Genomic DNA, 21,363 nt, shown 5'->3' on the forward strand with positions numbered 1-21,363 from the left:
TCTGATCTTCTTATTTGTTTTATGAAACGAAGTGAAACTGGCCTTGAACTCCTCCTCCTACCCCTATTTCCTGAGTTTCAGGATTTCAAGCAAGTAGCACCATGCCTGCTACAACAGTGGGTCTTACAATGTTTTCAACAAGCTTACATATTAAAGAATTTTAAATTTAAATTTGCAGTTTTCAAAGTTCACAATCTTTCAACATTTTTTTCTCAGAGAAAAAATTGTATATTAGAACAGAAAGCCAATAAAATTGTTTTGAATACAAAAAGAAGTCTTTGTAACAAACTGAAAATTCACATAATTGCAACTAGACATGAATATGGAGCAATACCCTGGTGAAGCCCAAACAGCTGCATATTCTATTATGCCCTTTAAGTGGACAAACTGAAAGAGCCAATTCACAGAGGTCTAGTCCCAAGATTCTTTGCAACAACTCATTGCTTTGAATGCCTAGCACTTCATGAGTCAAGTTCAGGTTTTCTTTCTAGTGTGTGACACTCTTGCAAAACAACACTGGAAGAGAAGTACAGGAACAATCAGCAAAAAGAACGCATCCAATTTACAGTGCAGACTGAGGAAGACAGACCAAAACTTTTACAAGTTGGAGAAAAAAAAAAGTTAAAAACTGGCAAGCAGGATCAGATTGGTAAAATACGCCAGAAAATAAAGGCACCTGCCCCAAGACTGACCATCAGAGTCTGATCCCCAGGACCTACATGGTGGAAGGAAGAACTGACACCTACAAGTAGTACTCTGCCTCCATATGTACAAAGTAAGATATACAATCACATAAAATAAACAAAGATTATTTTTTATTTTTTTATTTTATTTTTTTTACAATTTGGCAAGAATGAAATTAGTAAACAATTGTGAGCATCAAACAAACTACTGCTCTGAGACAATTTTCACTTCAAGTATAAGAAAGACACTAATCATATGTTAGCACAGCACTAATACTAACACTAGTCTATTACCGAGACAACAGAGGGGAGATGTGAGCTAATTGGGTTGGTACATGCCTGTACTCCCAACATCAGGGAGGCTGAGCCAATAGGCTAACCATAAGTGTAATGCCAGCCTTGACTACTTACCAAGATTCTATCTCAAAACCACAAAAACAAAAAAGAAGAGAAATGTAGACCTGGTGATCAAGAAGAGAAAGAACATCAAGGTGATAATCATCATTCTAGGTACATGATTAAAATGAAGGTATTTTCTGCTATGTCCAAAAGCAGATGGTCACAAAACAAGTGCAAGGAAGCCATATTAAACCCAGAAACTATGTAGTCTAAACTACATGACAACAATATTGCATGGTTAGAACAAAGAGTCTGCATGAAGCTCTTGAGAAGCTTTGTGTGTGACCATGCCATTTTCTAAATATCTAGTAGTCAGAGAATATACTGTATATTCTTTATAGGAGTCCAGATATTTTTCCAAACCTAACCAGCTCAAATATACATATAAAACATTAAGCCACCACTGAATAAAATAAACAACTTGGTCAGACCTGTTTTGATGAAAACAACCCTACACAGGGCTTGGGGGTGGGGAGAGGCTAAAAGCACAGTTGGAAAGTACTTGCTCACTATGCACAAAGCCCTGGAATTGATCCCCAGAACCATAAGAATCTGACTTCCAGCACTATATACAAAGAATGCCAACAATCCTACTACTCAGAAGGTGAAAACAGGAAGATCAGAAGGTCATAGTCAGCCTTGGCTATTAATATATAGTGTTAGGCCTGCCCACACAGCAAAAGACATGCTCAAAAAAAAAAAAAAAAAAAAAACCGAAACAAACAAACAAACCTAAAAAAAATTGTATCCTTTGTTGTTCTTACAAAAGTAATCCTGTCATTCTCTCTGGGCAGAGCTGGTGATTTACAAAGTCAGGGGGAAAAAAAAGACCACCCTTGACTTAAGTGTAACAAGCTGGGATCAGTGAGAATAGAATTGAAATCAACTATCCAAGTGACAAGGAAAACAATTTTCAAAACATACTCCCCTGGCAGACACATATAATCCCAGCAGTGAGGGATGTGCTTTAATTTGCAACTCTTGGTGTGGTTTTATCTTCTTACTGGCCGTGAAGGAGAGCACAAAGTGTATATGCTTAGAGGTTGGCCATGGCCCACTCAACCATACACTGCACACAATGGAGACATTAAGAAAATTAAGGCAAACTAGAGATAGGAAAGAATAAACCAAGCTGATAGAAATGAACTCTTTTACAGGAGTCAGTAACATGCTTTGTTTTAGGTCTGTAAAAGGATTAAACAAGGTCACCAATAAGCATAAATTAAATGAAGATCAAAATAAGAAAACAAAAATGTAAGGTAAAAGCATTCATAAGTTCATGTATTAGGATATACTGTCCAGGTTAGAGGCAAACAATATTATTTAATAAACAGAAGAATGCACAAAATAAATGTTTCCTGGGTCTAAATGAAACTGCAGATGGAGAAAAAGAAACTGTTTTTGTTTTCTTTTCCCACTTTGCTGCCTCAACCAGAAAATATAAGTAAAAGATTAAAAGACAAAGATTAATTATTGGATAGCTATCAAAAAAGACTTTAATAAAAATCACTGCTACAAACAAAGTAATCTTACAATTAATTTTTGAAAAGTAAAAATTGAACAGATAAGTCTCTTGTCACATATCTTGCTTCTGGAGAGGATCCAAATTCAGTTTCCAGTACCCACAATTGGGTAGCTCAGAAATCCCTGTAACTCCAGCTCCAGGGGAGCCAACATCCTCTTCCAGAGTCCATGGGTACCTGCACTCACACCTGCTGCACACATATACACATAATTAGACAATAAAATAAATCTTTAAAAGAGTCTCTTGTCTGTCCACTTACTATCTCACCACTATCTAATCATCATCCTGGGTACCACTGCCTGCTGAGAATGACAAGGTCAACAAAATGAACATAGTCTCTACCTCTTTAGAAACTTGTGTCAAGAATGAGAATATGTCCAAATAAAAATAACTAGAGTATGCATTTCCAATTTTCTATGAGTCAAAGATTAAAATATAAAAATTGTAACTACATTTGTAAAATATATTATTCAATACATACTTTTTTTGTTGTTTGTTTGTAGACAAGTCTCAGTCCTGGCTATACTGGAACATGCTATATAGACCATGCTGGACTTGCAAAGATTTGCCTGCCTGTGCCTTTGTGTGCTAAGGATTAAAATCATGTGTCATCACATTTTGTTTTAAACTTTCATTCTTGTTTGAAAACAAATGTCAATTTTGTATTTCAGTTCTGACTTGCCACATTTTAATAGCTAGGCATGGTTATTTTAATTAAAATAATGTGGCCATAAGCCACATCCTTATAAATTAAGATTAATTTTTATTAATGCAAAAGACTCCCTATCTCTCCTATCCAATGTAAGTCAATGGTTACTGAGCATCTACCATGTGACCAATATAAATGAGGGACTGCAGTTTATTATGACATCATTGTAAATGCTTAAACAGCCAGAGCAGCTGGGAGTTAGCAGACCAGCATGCACAGCACTGGTGGAAGAAACAAACACTAGAACCATGCCTAGTCAATGGACTCCAATTGCTAACTGAATTCAAAACAAATGCCTACTCTGAATAAGCCACACAACCAACAGAAAGATTAAGGCCTATTTCCTATAACAGAAAAGGGTTCTCAAGAAAATCACAATGAAGCAATGAGTGGGCAGAGGTCTGAGTAGGAAAACAAAACAAACAAATGACAACAACAACCAGATAATTCATGAGAAATGATGAAGAAAAACATTTAGGGCAAAAATGACATCCTTGATTAATGGAGTTCTCCAAAATAAGAATTGTCCCACTCACCCCTCAACCAGCAGACTCCTGATAATCTAAATTTTCCCAAGTGTTAAGTCAAGCCAAATACTATATCTATATCTATATCTATTACACTAGCCATTCCTTTCCTTGGGGATTCCTCTAACTCCTTCTCATTCTCAGAACCACAGGACAAGCTTTAGGGCAGAGCTGAAGAATCAAGGTGGCAAAAATAAATAAATAAATAAAATTGTTATCAGTTTTTAAAACTTTTGCCAGGTACAATGACACATACCCAGCGCTCAAGATGATGAAGCAGGGGGATTGTAAATTGGAATCCAACCTGGGTTCCACAGCAGGAAGCATGTCTTAAAGGGAGAATTTTAAAAAGTTCTAATCATGTTGGTGAAACTATGCAACTACCAAAGCCAGGTGGGTAACATTGATCAACTGTTACCTCTGTAGTGATGCATATTAAAAGTATCCAATTAGTACCAATTAGTACTTTCTAAACACTTTTAAAATCTAAACATCCTGTTTGTTGCTTTAATTGCCTACCATTCTTATACTTACAAACTCCAGGAAAGCAAGGAACACATCCTTGTCATAGCAGTACTTTCAACACTAAACACAAAGTCTGGTGTGTATCAGGTGCTCAGAGTGCTGAAAGGGAGAAAACGCAAGTACAGGAACTTTCTAAACACAGGGCTGAGAGTAAGCCCAGGGAAAGCATTTGCCCACTAAGTTAGACCCAGAGTCTGACACCCAACAACCAAGTGTTTGGAGGGAGAGTACCAAACCAGAGGTACTGAATAAACAAAGCAAAACAAGTATGTATTCATTTTAGCATGTAAATAAAGGTGTTTTATTTATAGAGAAACATGGGGGTGAGGTGTTGCTGCAAAGTTTTTGTTTGTGTGCAAATCCAAAAGTGGGGTGGGGATTGGGGGTGCATGTCCCAGAGGGCACCTCTGAAAGTCAGAGGACAACTCTACAGAGTTAGTTCTTTCCTTCTACCTTTACATGGAAACAGATGATGAACTCTGATCACCAGACTTCTGTGGCCTGACCCCACAGTCATATTTTTGATAGAATTGTAGTAACTAGTTAAACATCTAGTTATTTCACATTTATGTAAATAACACATCTCAGAACAACAAAAATATTAATGAAAAAAAAATGAAACTTTAAAGAGGGACTAGCGAGATAACTGAGAAGTGAAGAGCCAGTATTGCTCTTACAGAGGATCTGAGTTCAGCTTCCAGCACACGTGCCCACAGTGGGCAGCTCATAACCACCTGTACCTCCAGCTCCACAGGAATGCAATGCCTCTGGCTCCAATGACACCTGCACACTCATGCACATACCTCCCCCCAACAAAACATAATAAAAATAGATACTTGGAAAGAATGGAAAGTTATCTGGGAGCGAGACTACTTTAATATAAAAGCAGAGTAAAGTCATAAAAATGTAGGTGCTGCACTGACTATATAATTCTGATAGTCTGAATTTGATCCCCCAGATCCACAAAGTCATATTCTGACCTCCACAAATGTTTTATACCATGCATGTATGCATACACTGACCACCCGCAACATATACGCAATAATAATTTCTTTTAATATAAGGAATGGGCTGGAGAGATGGATCAGTGGCTAGGAATGAATTTCAGAGGACTTGATTTTAGATCCCAACAACCACATCATACAGTTTACAACTTGACTATAACTCCAGCTCCAAGGGGTTCAATACTCGTTTCTAGACCCCCAAGGAACCAGTGTTCACTGCATGTACACACACACACTTTTCAAACAAAATAAATTTTTAAAAGATAAGTATTAACCAAGATATTTTAAAAATTCAGTGAATGAAACAGGGGTTAGAAGAGAAAAGAGGAAGGCCTGTAAGCAAATACAAGGGAAATGAAGAGCCAGGAAAAATATTTGCAATACAGAGCAAAAGACTGCTAACCTAGACAGATAAAAGGCACAATAAAAAAGATCTTACAAGTATAAACACTGAGTCACGGCCAGTCTGAACTAGGACACACTGCAGGTGGATGGTACACATCAGTTCCAAAAGTGCAAGCGATCCCACAAATAATCTCTCACATACTGACAGTACTGCATCTTAGGCTAAATAAAAATATAGTCTACTGCCTTTCTCTTGTCCTATGGCCACAAGAAAATTTTAAATTATCACGGCTCTGAAATGAATTTGCATTCATTTCTATTGGCACAACCAGTATAGGTTATATAAACCACAGTAAAACTGTGTCTGAATTTTATCTCATAGATCGAAAAATGACTGAAGGACTTTGAGCCTAGGACTACTGTAATCTATAAACACAGTAAGGGCTGGCAAGATGGCTTAAGTGGGTAAAAGTTCTTGTAGTGCAAGCCTGAGACCTGAGTTTGATCCCAAGAACCCATGTAAACAGAAAAGGGAGAAACTACTTTACAAAGTTGTCCTGACCTCGACATGCACACATTTCACATCACACACACACACACACACACACACACACACACACAGAATTAAAACAAAAAACAAAACCACATTTACACATCTTCTAGATACTGGAGCAGCCAGCACAGACCATAGGGAGCAAAACCTGAAGGAAGGGTAATAATTAGATGACTACTGTTATCATCTTCTATAAAACAAAGGAGTTGAGACATTGTATTTGGAGTAAGTTTTGAAAGTAGAACCTGCCTATCCACATTTAGAACTCTTAAAACACCTAGACTCACACTGTACTGTGTCAGTCTTTGGAGTGGCTGGGACTACAGTAGCATAAACACACACACACACACACACACACACACACACACATATATATATACACACACACACCCCTACACACCCACACACTTTGATAAAATTTTTAAGAAAAATTTTGAAATGGTTATAACTTTAAAATGAATGTTCATATGCTTTGACTCAGCATTTGTACCAAGACTGAATCCTAAAAAAACATGAATAGCTCAGGAGACACAAAATACACAGGAGGACCACAGGTATGCTTGACAAAATGTTAATTAATGATGCTTATTTGTGGAAGTACTTGTGTTCCTATTCATCTTCAAACTGTGGGAGAAATCCCCAAATTCTCTGCCACTTCGATTATAATAAAATACAAAACTAAGTTTTAAAAGTAGAATCAACTACCCTATAAAACATCTGCAAGCTAAACATCAAAAATGCCCCTCAGCCAGATGTGGTCGCACAGGCCTTTAATCCCATCACTGGAGGCAGTGACTGGGGGAATTTCTGTGAGTTCCAGGCCAGCCTGGTCTATGTAGAGAGTTCTAGGCTTTATAGTGAGACCCTATCTAAAAAAATGAAAGAGCTCCTCTCTCATGCCTTCAACAAAACAAGTTATTCAAAGTGTATGAAAACAAACAAACACACGAGCGTGCGTGCACACACACGCGCACACACACACACACACAATCTTTGGGAAATTAAGAAAATACTTCTCTGTGTTTTGTCTGGAACATAAAAAACTTCAATGTATGGTTGACAAGTCCGTCTCAAAAGTGGCAGAGAAACAAGCGGCCCCTAATGTTTCCCTTAAAGTATCTGCCCTCTGACAGACTCTCCCTCCAACAAAGCCTGTGCCAGCTAGGCAGAGAAAGCTTACTACAAGTTTCTTTTGCAAGAGAGTTTTAAGGCAAAGAAGACACCTCAGTAATCTACTAAAGACTGCAGGAAGGGAAGGAGTGGTGGAGAACAGAAAGGGTGGCTTTACAAAACATGGAGTGTTTTCTCCCACTTGCTGGTTTTGCCCTGAAAAGTACCAAATAGTGCTAGACTTTCCACACCGGCTTGAAGGGATTCCTTGTAGAGATTAACAGAAATCTTAGTTCCTCGTGCAAACACAGCAACTAGGAACCAGTCACAAGAACAACGAGCCTTCCCGATTAATGGAAGCAAAATCGTAACGTTTTCATTTCTACTTTACTGAATGACTACAACATTCTCCGAGGATCTACAGTATTTACTTTTAGACAAGACAACTTGTGCAACAAAAGCTGCGACAAGTTCCCAGAGTACACTTGTTAGATGCAAAACAAGAAACATTATGGAAATGCGGGGGTTAAGAGAAGAACTCGGCATTAGAAAACAATGAAACGTATGAACCACAACCATATACTATCTGTCCAAAGTTTAAAGGGAAAGGAACCTAAAAATTATAATACTGTTTGAAAAGATGAGTGTGTGACAAAACTAATTTTAAAAAGGCCAGAGAATGATCATCTCCACCACGTCTAGAATGTTTACCTCAGTAAGAAACAGTAAACTGGGTTAGGCCAGATAAGAAACTCATGAGCACTACAACTTTGGGTAATGTTCTAGCTCTGGCTTTGGAGTGAAGAGTCTGAAATTTTCTTCATGTTTTCTCTTTTTATAGTACATTGTGCTGTGTACTCTCCCGGGATTGACCATTACTTTAAAAACTTTGCAATCTAATTCATATTTAATAAACTGTACAGATTTAAAAGTTTTGACATTAATTAACACAGGAAAGTATGGCTGCAGTCAGAATAATACGGCAATCAAGCCCGAAATTTTCCTATCTGTGCTTATTACCCCTCTTACATGCTTTTTAAATGTTAAGAAAAAAAGGAAAATTAAGAAAATCTCTTTTCTCCATTTAAATGTTCATGGTTTATCAAAAAATTACCCCGCAGGCCTAGAGATAATATATAAAACAGCAATTGCCACAAAATACTTCATAAATAATCTCAAAAGCCTACGTGGCATTTTAATCAGGAAAAGATAAATTTCGAATATAGTTTGAAAGTGGCGTTTAATTTCGTTTTTTCGGAGCCCCTAGGTGCTGACTACCAAGCTAGTTAGCATGCACGGCTTGGAGGTGACCCCGAGGCACCAGTTCCCACAAATGTCTGACAACTCTGGATGATGACGGCAAATCACTGAGCTTCGATATAGTTAAATTGACTTCAGACGCCACACTCCGTGTAGCTTGTTTACGCATCAAACAGTGAGAAACTTGAAAACGCTCTCAGAGGAGCAGAGAGCTTGGAATCCCGGAGACTCCAGCGGAGCCTTCCCTAGCTTTAGCCTACAAAAAAGACGTAGGGACGCAGCCCGGCTTGCGGCAGCGGCTCCGGACTGGCCCCAGGCGCGCCCACCCCGACCCCGAGCTCAGCGCGCGCCCGGGGAGCCCGGGACCGCGCCCCACCGGGACCGCGCCCTCCGCTCGCCGCCGCGAGGCCACCTGCTGCGCCGCCCGCCGCTTCCGGCTCCCAGGCCGCCGGGAGGCTGCGCCCACCGCTGCCCACGCTCCTCACCTGGCGGCGGCCCTCTCCGCCGGACGCGCTGCCGCCGCCGCCTCTCGCCGCCGCTGAGTGAGGACAGGTGAGGCCGCCGAAACCCCACTCGCTCCCGGCCCGCCGCCGCCGGCCCTCCGTCCGCTGTTTATTAAACTTTTCTGTTTGGCTGCTCGGCCTGTGACGCGGCCTCAAGGGAGCGCCCGCGATTGGCTCGCAACGCGCGCTGACGCGGCAGTCCCAGCCCGCTGCCTAATTATGACCGGCCCAGGCGGGGCCGCGGGCTGGAGGCGGCGTGGGGGCGGGGCCGGAGCTCGGAGAGTGCTATTATTGGTCAAGGCATTGGAGGGGCGTGGCACAGAGGCGCTGCTCTTCTCTCGGCCACGCCCCTGCCTCTGGGAGGTCTGCGGGCAAGGTTAGTGTTCTGTGGTCGCCTCAGGGTCAGAAGGGTCCAGTGCAGACCTGGGGGTGGTCTGATGACGTAGCTCCTGGCTCTGCAGCGTCCCTGGGAGAGACTACTCTTGTACCACCTGCGTAGTTTGAGAGATGACATAGATTGAGCTTCTGTTGCCCAGGCCCCTAGGAGATCTGGTGGGCCAGCGCAAAGTGCAAGGTCTGAACTCTGCCCTGTCCTGAGCCACAGTTTACAGACAGCGAGACCTGGGGCGTGTGTACTCCCTTGTGTAATGCACATCTACACGCCTGGGCTCGCGAAGCCCCCTGGACCTTCTCGCGGAAGCGTAGATTCTATCTGCACAGGTCGTGCGGGGGAAGTGGGATCAGGCAAGCATGGTGTGGAGAGCAGCTCGCCTGAGATTTCCTCAACCCAGACAGGAGTGCCCAGAGTCCTGTCTTTATCTGAAATTATGTTGTTTTGTTAGTCGTGGGATTGTGCATTAATTTGGGTGGTTTAAAATGTTTATCTTGGTCACTGTGCCCCCTTACCTATTTCTGCCCTATTTTTACAGTAAGAGGGGCTCATGGTCAGAGGATTGGGATACAGCTGACCATGTGTGGTTTGGGCTGCTTTCTGTAGTCCTGTAGAATAAGAAGGAGACAGTTGAAATAGAGGACATGATGGAGGTCAGGTAGAATTCTTTGAGGAAGAGGTGGCATTTGAAAAATTCTTATGACTTCATGGAAAACGAAAGGATGTGTTCCTGAAGAGGGTTTGAGAGAAACACACAATGCTCTTGTGAGGTGATAGACAAGTTTCTCGGGCAAGATATTCTAAAATAGATCACCAAAGCTAAGCCTGGCCAGCCACAGCGACCCAGGCCTTTATACTTCCAGCATAGGGAGGCAAAGCTAAACATACCTCTGAGAGTTTGAGGTCAGCCTGGTGTGTATACCAAGTTCCAGGCTGGCCAGGGCTACTTAGTGAAACTCAGAGCCAAATAAATATAAATAAAGCTAGGCTTACAGTGTGAAATCAGAGCAGAACAGAAAGTCCCTACCCAGTGCCTAAGGGTAGACACATTCAACTTCCATTTAAAATCTATATTTAGGGCTGGAGCAATGGTTCAGCAGTTAAGAGCACATACTGCTCTTGCAGTGGTCCTAGGTTGGGTTCCCAGCATCCTCATGGTGGCTCACAACTGTCAAAACACTCACACACTTGAAAAAAATAAATCTTTAAAGCCAGGTGTGGAGACTCATGCCTTTAATCCCAGCATGAGGGAGGCAGAAGCAGGTGGATCTCTGAGTTGAAGGCCCATCTGATCTACATAACGAGTTCCCAGACAGGCAAGGGTATGTACAAAAACAAAAAGAACAACCCACCACACACACACACACACACACACACACACACACACACACACACACACACACACACACACATTTAGAAACAGTGGGCTAAAACATTAAGAGGATTTTGCCCAAGAAGATGATCTTTAATGATGGAGACAAGGCTATAAGATAGACTGGGGACTGTTTTAGGCTGAATTATCGCAGGCCTAAAAGGTCAAAGTGAGTAGTTACTTTCTTTAGTAAGAAATGAAAACTTCTTCTTTTTTTTTTTTTTTTTTTTTTTTTTTTTTGGTTTTTCGAGACAGGGTTTCTCTTTTTCTCTGTGTGGCCCTGGCTGTCCTGGAACTCACTCTGTAGACCAGGCTGGCCTCGAACTCAGAAATCTGCCTGCCTCTGCCTCCCAAGTGCTAGGATTAAAGGCGTGCGCCACCACCGCCCGGCTGAAATGAAAACTTCTTAGAACTGAGGAGGGAAGGAAAGGAAAAGGTGGATGGATTCTAACTGTTCAAAGATGCCTCAAGTGTCAGAAGTTACTTTTGCAGCCTGGGATTCTTTTAGGGTTCACTAGTTTCTGGTCATTGGGTAGGAAAATTATATGAGAAGAGTGTAGAATTCTATCTAGAATTTAAATTGTTGCTTAGGCACTTTTTGACTTACTACGTTGAGCCATCTCTAATCATTCTAGGTTCCTAAGTTTTCTGAGTGAAGCAAAGATTTCCCACCTCTATAGGGTTAATTCTAATGGAGGACATGCAAATAAACCTAATAGCAGACATCTGTATGCTTTGAATCATAAGGTGATATGTAACCTAGATGTAGAAGGTAACTATATAAACAGAGGCTTGAAGGCTGTTGGGCCAGGCACAGTAGTCAGGATAGGTCCCATGGGGAAGAGGAAGTTTAAATAAAATTATAAGTAGTGAGAGTATCCTGGCAGGGATTCCAGCGTGAGCGGGTTGATAAGCATCATTCCTCAAGCCAGAAGCATAGAAAAGGCTTATGTTAGTGGATCCTGTGATCTGGGAAGATGAGGAAGTTGGGAATCAAAGGGACCTGTGAGGTGGTGTAAATACTGTGGCTCTTACCATAAGTTAAATGAACCAGCACAGGGTTTTAAACAGAAAAGTAACATGGACCACCATAGATTTTAAAGGATAATTCTATGTTGGAAGTAGTCTCAAGAACACCAATGTTAGCAGCAAAAACCGCTCTATGGAAGGTTCTTTTTGACTCCATGTAAGAGATAATGATGACTTGGACCTAGGTGGCAACAAGGGTAGCCACAGGAAGAGACCAAATTCGGGATACATTTTAATGGTAGAGCAACTGCATTTCCTGATTGGATGGTACATTTTCACTCTATGTGGAATGTGGAGGGAAAGAGAGATGAATCGGGTGAAACTGGGTTTTGGCTTGGGTAACTGAGAAGTAGAGCAAGACAGTGGTTTTGTTTTTTGCAGACATTGCATTGGGCATTGCCACACATCCAAGTAGAAAGGTGAGAGTTGTAGTTGGATATTTGAAACTAGGGTTCACAGACGAGTCAGAGAAATTCCTATGTCATTAGAACATAGTAGTTAAGCCATGTGATATGGAAAAATTACCGAGGAGAAAAGTAAGGGATGAGCTCTAAGCTTGGGTTTGAGAGTTCACAGACAGCTGGTAACAGCATTTTGGGAGGTTCTGGAATATTTAGGTGAAGGGACCCAGCTAGAAATAGTAGAAGAGGTGAGAAGTCCTTGAGGGTACCCTGCCCTCTGTCCCCCTTCATGTCTTTCTCTGATTTGTGCCCACACTGAGGATGAAGCTCCTCCACATGTTCCCACCACCACATCATTTGGTTCCAGTTCACAGGGTCAAGACATCAGGAACTGAACCCTCTGAAACTAGGAGTCAATTAAAGGCATTGTCTGGATCTGTTTATGTCATGTATTTTTGCCATAGCATGAAAAGTAATCTAATTGTAATTCTTTCCAAATATTTCCCACACTCCATTTTTAGTCAACTACTAACCTACTTTCTGTCCTTATACTTTTGCTTTTCTGGATATTTCAGAAACAAAGAATCATAATATGATATGTGGCTGCTTTCACTCAGGATGATGTTTGCAAGGTCCATTCATGCTTTGTATCAGTGCTAAATGTCCTTTTTAATGCTGAGTAATATCTCATTGTGTTGATATACCACATTTTATTTATCCACTAATCAACATACAGACATTTGAGTTGCTTCTTTCCATTCAGAATCAACATAAATAGTGCCACTTTGAATATTTCTAAGTTTTACTGGGAACATATATCCAATTCTCTTTCCCTTTGAGACAGGGTTTCCCTCTGTGTAGCTCTGGCTGTCCTAGAACTTGCTCTGCAAACTTCCCCTCAAACTCAGAGATCCACCTGTCTCTGCCTGTGGAGTGTTGGGATTAAAGAGATATGTCTCCACTGGCCTGCTATGCATTTCTCTTGAGTGTAGGAGTCAAATTCATGGGTCATATGGTAAGAGTTTTTTTTTTTTTTTAATTGAAACTAATTGTTTCTCAAATAGTATATCTTAATTACAGTTTCCCCTCCCTCTCCTCCTCCTGCTTACTAAACCCCCTTACATCCAGATCTGTCCCTTTCTGTCTATTAGAAAACAAACACACTTCTAAGGGATAATAAATTATATAATATAATAAAATAAAATAAGATAAACACTAACAAATTGGTATTGGGCAAAACTACAAACAGAAAAAAAATAGCCCAAGAAAAGGCATAAGAAACAGAGACCCATTTGTTGGCACACTTAGGAATCCCATAAACACACTAAACTGGAAGCCCTAATATGCCGAAGACCCAGTGCTGACTTATGCAGGTGCTGTGCATGTGCGTGCATCTCAGTCTATGTGCATTCAAATGAGCTTTGATTGTGCTGGTTTAGAGGACCTTGTTTTCTTGGTGTCCTCCATCCTGTCTGGCTCTTATATTTTTTCTGTCTATTCTTCTACACAGTTCCCTGAGCTCTGAAGAAAGGAATTTGGAGAGACATTGGCATCCCATGTTGACTGAGTGTTGCAAGTTCTTTCATTCTCTGCATAATGTCTGTCTGTGACTCTCTGTATTTGCTGTAGGATGTAGCTTCTCTGCTGGTGGCTGAGCAAGACACTGATCCATGAATATAGCAGAATGTCATTAGGAGTCATTTTATTGCTACTTTGTTGTTGTTTGCTTGTTTATTTGAATGGTAGTATTTGGTTTTGCTAGGTCTGTGGGCTATCTAGTCACAGGTTCATGGTCATATAAGCAATGTTCGTTATGGATTCCATCTTGTGGAGTGGGACTTATTCACATCAGGTATTGGTTGGTTATTGTGATGGTTTGAATAAAAATGGCCCCCATAGACTCATATTTGAATGCTTGGTCACCTGGGAGTGGCACTCCTTGTTGGAGGAAGTGTGTCATTGTGGGGTGGGCTTTAGGGTTTAAATAATCAAGCCAAGCCTAGTCTCTCTTTCTCTTCTTGCTGCCTGCCAATCTAGATGTTGAACTCTCAGCTCCTACTCTGTCTTGCACTGTGTCTGTTTGTTTGCTAACAAGCTTCCTCCCATGATGATAATGGACTAAAGCTCTGAACCTGTTAGCCAGCCCCAATCAAATATTTTCTTTTATAAGAGCTGTCACGATGGTCATGATGTCTTCCATAGCAATAGAAACCCTAACTATGACAGTTACTCCCACAAACATTGTGCCACCATTGACCTAGCATATCTTGTAGGCAGACAGCATTGTAGATTGGAGGTTTGTGGCTGGCTTGGTGTTTACATTTCTTTTTTACTAGTGCACAAAGTACCTTTCTGTACCAAAGATGCTAAGCATGTAATGGTGAAGGCTCTGTGTAGCTACCATCTCAATTTCTCCATGCTCAATGAGTTGTGTAGGTGACTTCAGCAATGGAGTCTTGCTGTAAGTTTGTAGAGAACAACCTGTAGTCCTGGATTGCATGAGAATTACCATGAGACCCCTTTGGCCAACTCAAATAGATGTAACCTAATCCTAGTACTGGTGAAGCCTCATCTGGTGACAAGAAATGTCTCATTTGGACTCAGACTCCCCCTTTATTTAGTGATTTCATTTAGATCACCTTTGTAATATGTATATATATATATATATATATATATATGAAAATGTGTACTGTTCTAGGTTTCCAGGCTATCCCTCAAATGTCCCTTCATTTTAACTCTCCATATTCCCTCCGTTATTCCACTTTTCCCTCCCTTCATTTCCATAATTAGTTTATCTTCCTTTGCTGATGAGATATGTATTTCCCTAGTCCCTTACTCTTTACCGAACCTCTTTGGTTCTATGCAATGTGGCTTGATTATCTTTGACTTAATAGCTAATATCTGGTCTGGAGAGATGGCTCAGAAGTTAAGAACACTGACTGCTCTTTCAGAGGTCCTGAGTTCAATTCCCAGCAACCACATGGTGGCTCACAACCATCTATAATAAGATCTGATGCCCTCTTCTGGTGTGTCTGAAGACAGCTACAGTGTACTCATATACAATAGTTAATATCTACATATAAGTGAATAAATATTGTATTTGTCTCACTCGGGATGATATTTTTCTACTTTCATCTATTTACATGCAGATTTTATGTTGTCATTTTTTTGTAAAGGCTGAGTAATACTTCATTTTGCAAATGTACCACATTTATTTTCATATTCATATGTTGAGGGATATTGAGGTTGTTTCAAATTTCTGGTTAATATGAATAGAGCAGCAATGAATAGGGATGATAAATTATCTCTGTAGTAGGTTGTAGAGTCCTTTGGGTATATAGATAAGAGTGGTATCATTGAATCTTGAGGTAGATTATTTTCACCATTTTTAGGAAAGTCCACAGGTTCCCACCAGGTCCTTGCCAGCATGAGCTGTCACTTGTTTTATTAACCTTTGTTATTCTGACAGGCGTCATATGGAATCTCAAAGAAGTTTTGATTGGTGTTTCTGTAATGGCTAAGGAAGTTGAATATTTCTTTAAGTGTTTCTCAGCCATGTGAGTTTCCTTTTCTGAGAATTCTCTGTTACGATCTGTACTCCAGATTTCATTGGGTTATTTACTTTCTTGATACCTAATTTCTTGAGATGTTTAAACATTTTGGATATTAACACTCTATCAGATGTGAATTGATTAAAAAAATCCTTTCACATTCTCGAGGTTACTGTCTTGTCTGATTGATGGCATCCTTTGCCTTACAGAAGCTTTTCAGTTTCATGAGGTCTCATTCAGTAATTGTTGATCTTAGTGCCTGTGCTAATGGTGATATGTTCACAAAGTCATTTTCTTCCATAATGCATTCAAAGCTCTTCCTCACTTTCTCTTCTTCAAGTTCAGTGTACTTCATTTTATGTTGAGGTCTTTGGTCCATTTGCAGTTGAGTTTTGTTCGAGGTGATAAGTATGGAGGGAGCTATTTGGATACTTCAACATATAGCCATCCAGTTTGACCACCTATTGTTGATGCTGGGTTTTTTCCCATTGTATATTTCTGATTTTTTATGAAAAATCAGGTGTTTATAAGCATATGGATTTATGTCTATGTCTTCAATTTGATTCTACTGATCATGTGTCTGTTTTGTGTCAATAGAATGCTGTTTTTATTAATATAGCTCTATAGTACAAATTGAAATAAGAGATACTGTTGTCTTGCTGTTTCTTAATTGCTCAGGATTGTTTCACCTATCCTGTGTTTCTTGTGTTTGAAGCTGAACACTGTTCTTTCAAGATGTATGAAGAATTGCACTGAAATTTTGGTGGGGATTACATTGAATCTGTAAATTGTGTTTGGTAGGATGGCTATTTTCACCATACATACATACATACATACATACATACATACATATATAATTTGGTTTTTCAAGATAGGGTTTCTCTGTGTAGCCTTGGTTGTCCTGGAACTTGCTCTGTAGACCAGGCCATTTAACTATATATTAATCCTACTGATCCATGAACATGAGAAATCTTTCTGTCTTCTGAAATTTTCTTCAATGTCTTAAAGTTTTCATCATACAAGCTTTTCACTTGATTGGTTAGAGTTACCCCAAAATATTTTTTTTATTATTTGAGTCTATTATGAAAGGTGTTGGTTAGCCAATTTCTTTCTTAGTTGGTTTGTCATTTGTTTAGAGGAGGTCTACTGGTTTTTTGAGATAATTTTGTGTGCTGCCACTTTGCTTACAGTATTTCTTAGCTGTAGCAGTTCCTTAGTGGAATTTTTAGAGTCACTTATGTATACACATCATGGCATCTGCAAGTAAAGATGGTTTCTTTTCCTTCTTTCTAATTTATATCCTTCTGATCTCCCTCAGTCATTTTATTGCTATAGCTAAGACTTCAGTGCTATATTGGACAGGTGTGGAGAAAATAGATGGACCTCTCTTATTCCTAATATAAGTAGAATTGTTTTGCGTTTCTTTCCATTTAAGTTGATGGTAGCTATGGTTGTGCTGTAATTTGCCTTTGTTATTTGAGGGATGTCTCTTGTATCCCTAATCTCCCCAGGACTTTTATCATAAAGCCATGTTGGATTTTGTCAAAGGCCTTCTCTGCATATGATGAGATGCTCATGTGGTTTTTGTCTGTCAGTTTATTTATAGGGTAGATTTCATTTATCAACTTCTATATCTTCAACCATCCCTGCATCTCTGGGATGAAGCTTACTTCATCATGGTAGATGATCTTTTTGATATGTTCTTGGATTCAGTTTGTAACTTTTTTATTGACAATTTTTTGTTTGTATATTCATAAGGGAAATTGGTCTGTAATTCTTTCTGTTTTGAGTCTATTTATAGTTTAGGTTAGAGTGACTGGTATCATAAAAGGAGTTTGATAATGTTCTTTCTGTTTCTGTTTTGCAGAATAATTTGAGAAGTATTGCCATTAGCTCTTTTTTGAAAGTCTGATAAAATTCTGTACAAAAATCATCTGGCCTAGGAATTTCCTTTGCATGGGATGCTTTTGATTATTACTGCTTTTTCACTAATGGTTATAGCTTTGTTTTAATTGCTTACCTGATCTTGATTTAACTTTGGTTAGTGTTATATATCTAGAAAATTATTTCTTTTAGATTTCCCAATTTGATGGAATACTGATTTTCAAAGTATGTCGTATGTTATTTTCCCCTTTTCATTTCTGATTTTGTTAATTTGGATGTTCTCTCTCTGCCTTGTAGTTTATTTAGATAAGGGTTTGTCAGTCTTACTGAATTTCTTAAAGAACCAACTTTTTGTTGTTTGTTTCTATTTTATTGATTTTAGCCCTGAGTTAGACTATTTTTTTCCCATCTCCTTTTGGGTGTAATTTTTTTTTCTTTTTGTTCTAGAGATTTCAGGTGTGCTGTTAAATTACTAGGATGAGATCTCTCCAGGGTTTTGTTTTGTTTTTGTTTTTAATGTAGGCACTTAGTGCTATATGAACTTGCTTTATTTATTTACTTGTTTGTTTACTTATATCCCAAATGCTGCCCTCTTCTGATTCCCCTCTCAAAAAGTTTGCTTTTTATAGTGTCTCATAAGTTTGGGTGTGCTGTGTAGTCAACTACCTGTTTCTCTGGCTGGAATTGCCTAAGGCTTCCCAGGGAATGCCCATTGGAGTTGGGGGCTGCTATAAAGCACTGAATCAAGGAGGGAAAGATCCACTGGAGGTGGGGGTGGGGGTGATACAGCACGTGGTCCACTGTAGCAATGAGGATGAGACTGGGGGATTGGATTGGAGGAAGCTGAGGGAGAGGTAAAGATCTGCAGTCAGCCTATCTGCTTTTTTTGTAAGATTGTTTTTAACCATTTAAGAACTATCAGGATGATTTCCATAAGGACCAAACTGTTGTAAATAGGCATAGTCCACTCTGCCAGCCTGCTTTTCAGTAACTCATCGGGTTTATGTCATTACCCACCACCACCAGATATGGTGCATTGCCACTGTCCTTAGGAACTGTGAAGGAAGTGTGCGCTCTTAAAAGGTCCTGACCACCCCAGATCACTCTCTCTTTCTTGTTCATTCTCTCTTTCTTCCTGTCTGTCTGTCTCTGTCCCTCCCTCCCTCCCTCCCTCCCTCCCTCCCTCCCTCCCTTCCTCCCTCTCTCATGTCCCCATCTAAGATGGCCTTTTGAACTCCTTTTCCCCTTGTAAACTTCATGTGTTAGATTCGTTGTATGACTTGGTCTTTTAGCAGCATACCTTGGCCTCCACCCACCAAGGACACTGTTTTACTGCTGTGATCAGACACCATGACCAAGGGAACTCTTATAAAGGACATTTAACTGGGGCTGACTTATAGGTTCAGAGTTTCAGTCCATTGTCATCATGGCAGGAAGCACAGCAGCATCTAGGCAGGCATGGTCCTGGAGGAGCTGAGAGTTCTACATCTTCATCCAAAGGAAGCCAGGAAAAGACTGTCCTCAGGCAGCTAGGAGAAGGGTTACAAAGCCCACCCCCGCAGTGACACACTTTCTCCAACAAGGCCACACCTCTTAATAGTGCCACTCCCTGGGGCAAGCAAATTCAAACCACCACAGGTACCTTTTTGTTGGTTTATCTTCACTCACACAAACCCCTTTACGCTTTCTATCAGCAAAACAATTTCAGTATCTCCACATACTCACCAACACTTTCTGTGTAATCTTCTCTAGCCATCGAGGTTGGTATGAAGTGATATCATATTATTGTAGCTTTGCTTTCAGGTCTCTAGTGGGTAATGATGCTCGTATCTTTTAACATAGTTATGGATTGATTATTTGTTAACTCCTTCGAAGAAATGTCTTTTCAGGTCTTGCTCCTTTTTAAGCTAGATTATGTCAGGCTGTTTTGTTTTGAGACAAGGCATCTTGTATTCCAAGCTGGCCTTGTAGCCAAGAATGATCTTGAACTTCTGATCCTGGGTACTAATGCCCAATTTATATGATGCTGGTGGTCAAACCTAGGGTTTTGTACATGCTAGGTAAGCACAGTAGAGTTCTATCCCCAGTCTTCAAGGTTATGTTTGTTGTTGTATGAAGGTCCGGGAGTCACTGAAAGAAGACCCCAGACTCAAATAGTGTGCAAAGTCAAAGAGTGTTTATTCTGCAGAAGCAGCCAACATGTCAAGGGCAACCATCTAAACAAAATGACAACCATGAAGAAAGCTCACAGGCCCCTTTTAAAGCTAATTAGAGGTTTTCCAGTTGCTGTGGGTCACCTTTATCAGGATTGGTTGAGCTTACAGTATAGTACACTTTTGATTTGCTCATACCTCAAGGAAGATAGGTTTTACCTTATAGGGACTTTTTTGTATCTATTGTAAGCCCCTGGCCAGATGTTGGGCAGTTACTGATTAACTATGTTTTTTTTTTTTTTTTTTTTTGAGAAGCCTGGGCTGTTCTTCTAGGAAATTGTCCTTTCTAGGGAAAAGCCTAACATAGCAGACTGTTCTAAAGTGGAATGAGTTAGGTCCTCTCATTCCCCCCCTCCCTCCCACTGAGTAAGGGACCATCTCAAATCCTTGAGTAGTTTAAGGGCTGGTATTGGGACCTTAGGACCATGAGTTGAACAATGGAAACTTGCTCCTTAACAAATCTTACCAGGGCATTAATAACACAGAGCCCACATGTCAGAGTAAGTATGCATAGAACCAAGGGTCTGACTAAAGTAGAAACAAGTGTCGTGAGCCATGGAGACCAATTGAAGAAGGACTCATACCAGCTCTGGACCTGTTGTCTTTCTTACTCTCTTGTAACCTTTTATGAACCAAAGGTATCGATTCTTTTATTACCCTTGAGTGATTGGCACATAAACAGCATTGTTCTCCCAATGTGAGACATAGCCCACTGCTCTAAGAATAGGAGGTCCAGTCCTCACTGATTTTGTGGGGACATCTCAGCTAAGGAAGTTAAAGAGCTACTAGGTGGGATATAGAATTTTCTAATTCAGACAAGTCAACATCTAGGGCAGAAGCACAAGACTGACCCAGATTTAAGAGGCAGGGAGATGAACCCCTTCTTTGAAGCCAGGAGTTTACAGAGTTGTGGGCATGTTAATTTATTCTGCTTATCTTCAGGTTCAGTCATGTTCAAGGGCCTGGCTACTTCTAATAGGGCTGGACAGGGAGGACTGTGCCCAGAGCATAGTTTCAGCCTGTGCTGTCCTTTAAAAAAGCTTTTTCCTGACCTACCTTGCAATCTCACTTCCTCTAATGCTTTCTGCCACAGGTCTCTAACTTTCCACTCTCAGAATCCCCTCATATTCCTAAAAATTATTGAGAACTGAAAAACAATAACAACCCCACTTTATTTATACAGATATCTATCAATTCTACTTCAAATATTAATCCATTTAAAAGCAACAATAGCCTATTTATGTGTTCACATAAGGAACATTTTAAAATGAAACATAACTATGACTTTCTAGACTATGTTAGTAGGAAGAATGCCATTGTGTTGGAGCATCTCTGTCTCCTGTATTCTATTGAACATAAGACAGCTTGGCTTTTATATT

The 21,363-nt window shown here is 40.2% G+C and overlaps 1 protein-coding gene across 5 annotated transcripts in view; it reads right to left on the reverse strand.

Annotated features, from left to right (window-relative positions):
• Nucleotides 1-9,337, reverse strand: part of Zfand6 (zinc finger AN1-type containing 6) — a 66,494-nt gene extending 57,157 nt beyond the window's left edge. For 2 of the 5 annotated variants that reach the window (XM_076937250.1, XM_076937228.1), the window contains exon 1: nt 9,126-9,289. The gene's annotated coding sequence lies outside the window, so the exon portion shown is untranslated. Of the gene's footprint in view, nt 1-9,125 lie in introns of all 5 variants that reach the window. The other 3 variants (XM_034508133.2, XM_076937234.1, XM_034508161.2) reach the window with 3 other exon arrangements.
• Between the last annotated feature and the right edge of the window lie 12,026 nt (nt 9,338-21,363).

This window comes from Arvicanthis niloticus, chromosome 1 (genome assembly GCF_011762505.2).
Source record: "Arvicanthis niloticus isolate mArvNil1 chromosome 1, mArvNil1.pat.X, whole genome shotgun sequence".
NCBI lineage: Eukaryota > Metazoa > Chordata > Mammalia > Rodentia > Muridae > Arvicanthis > Arvicanthis niloticus.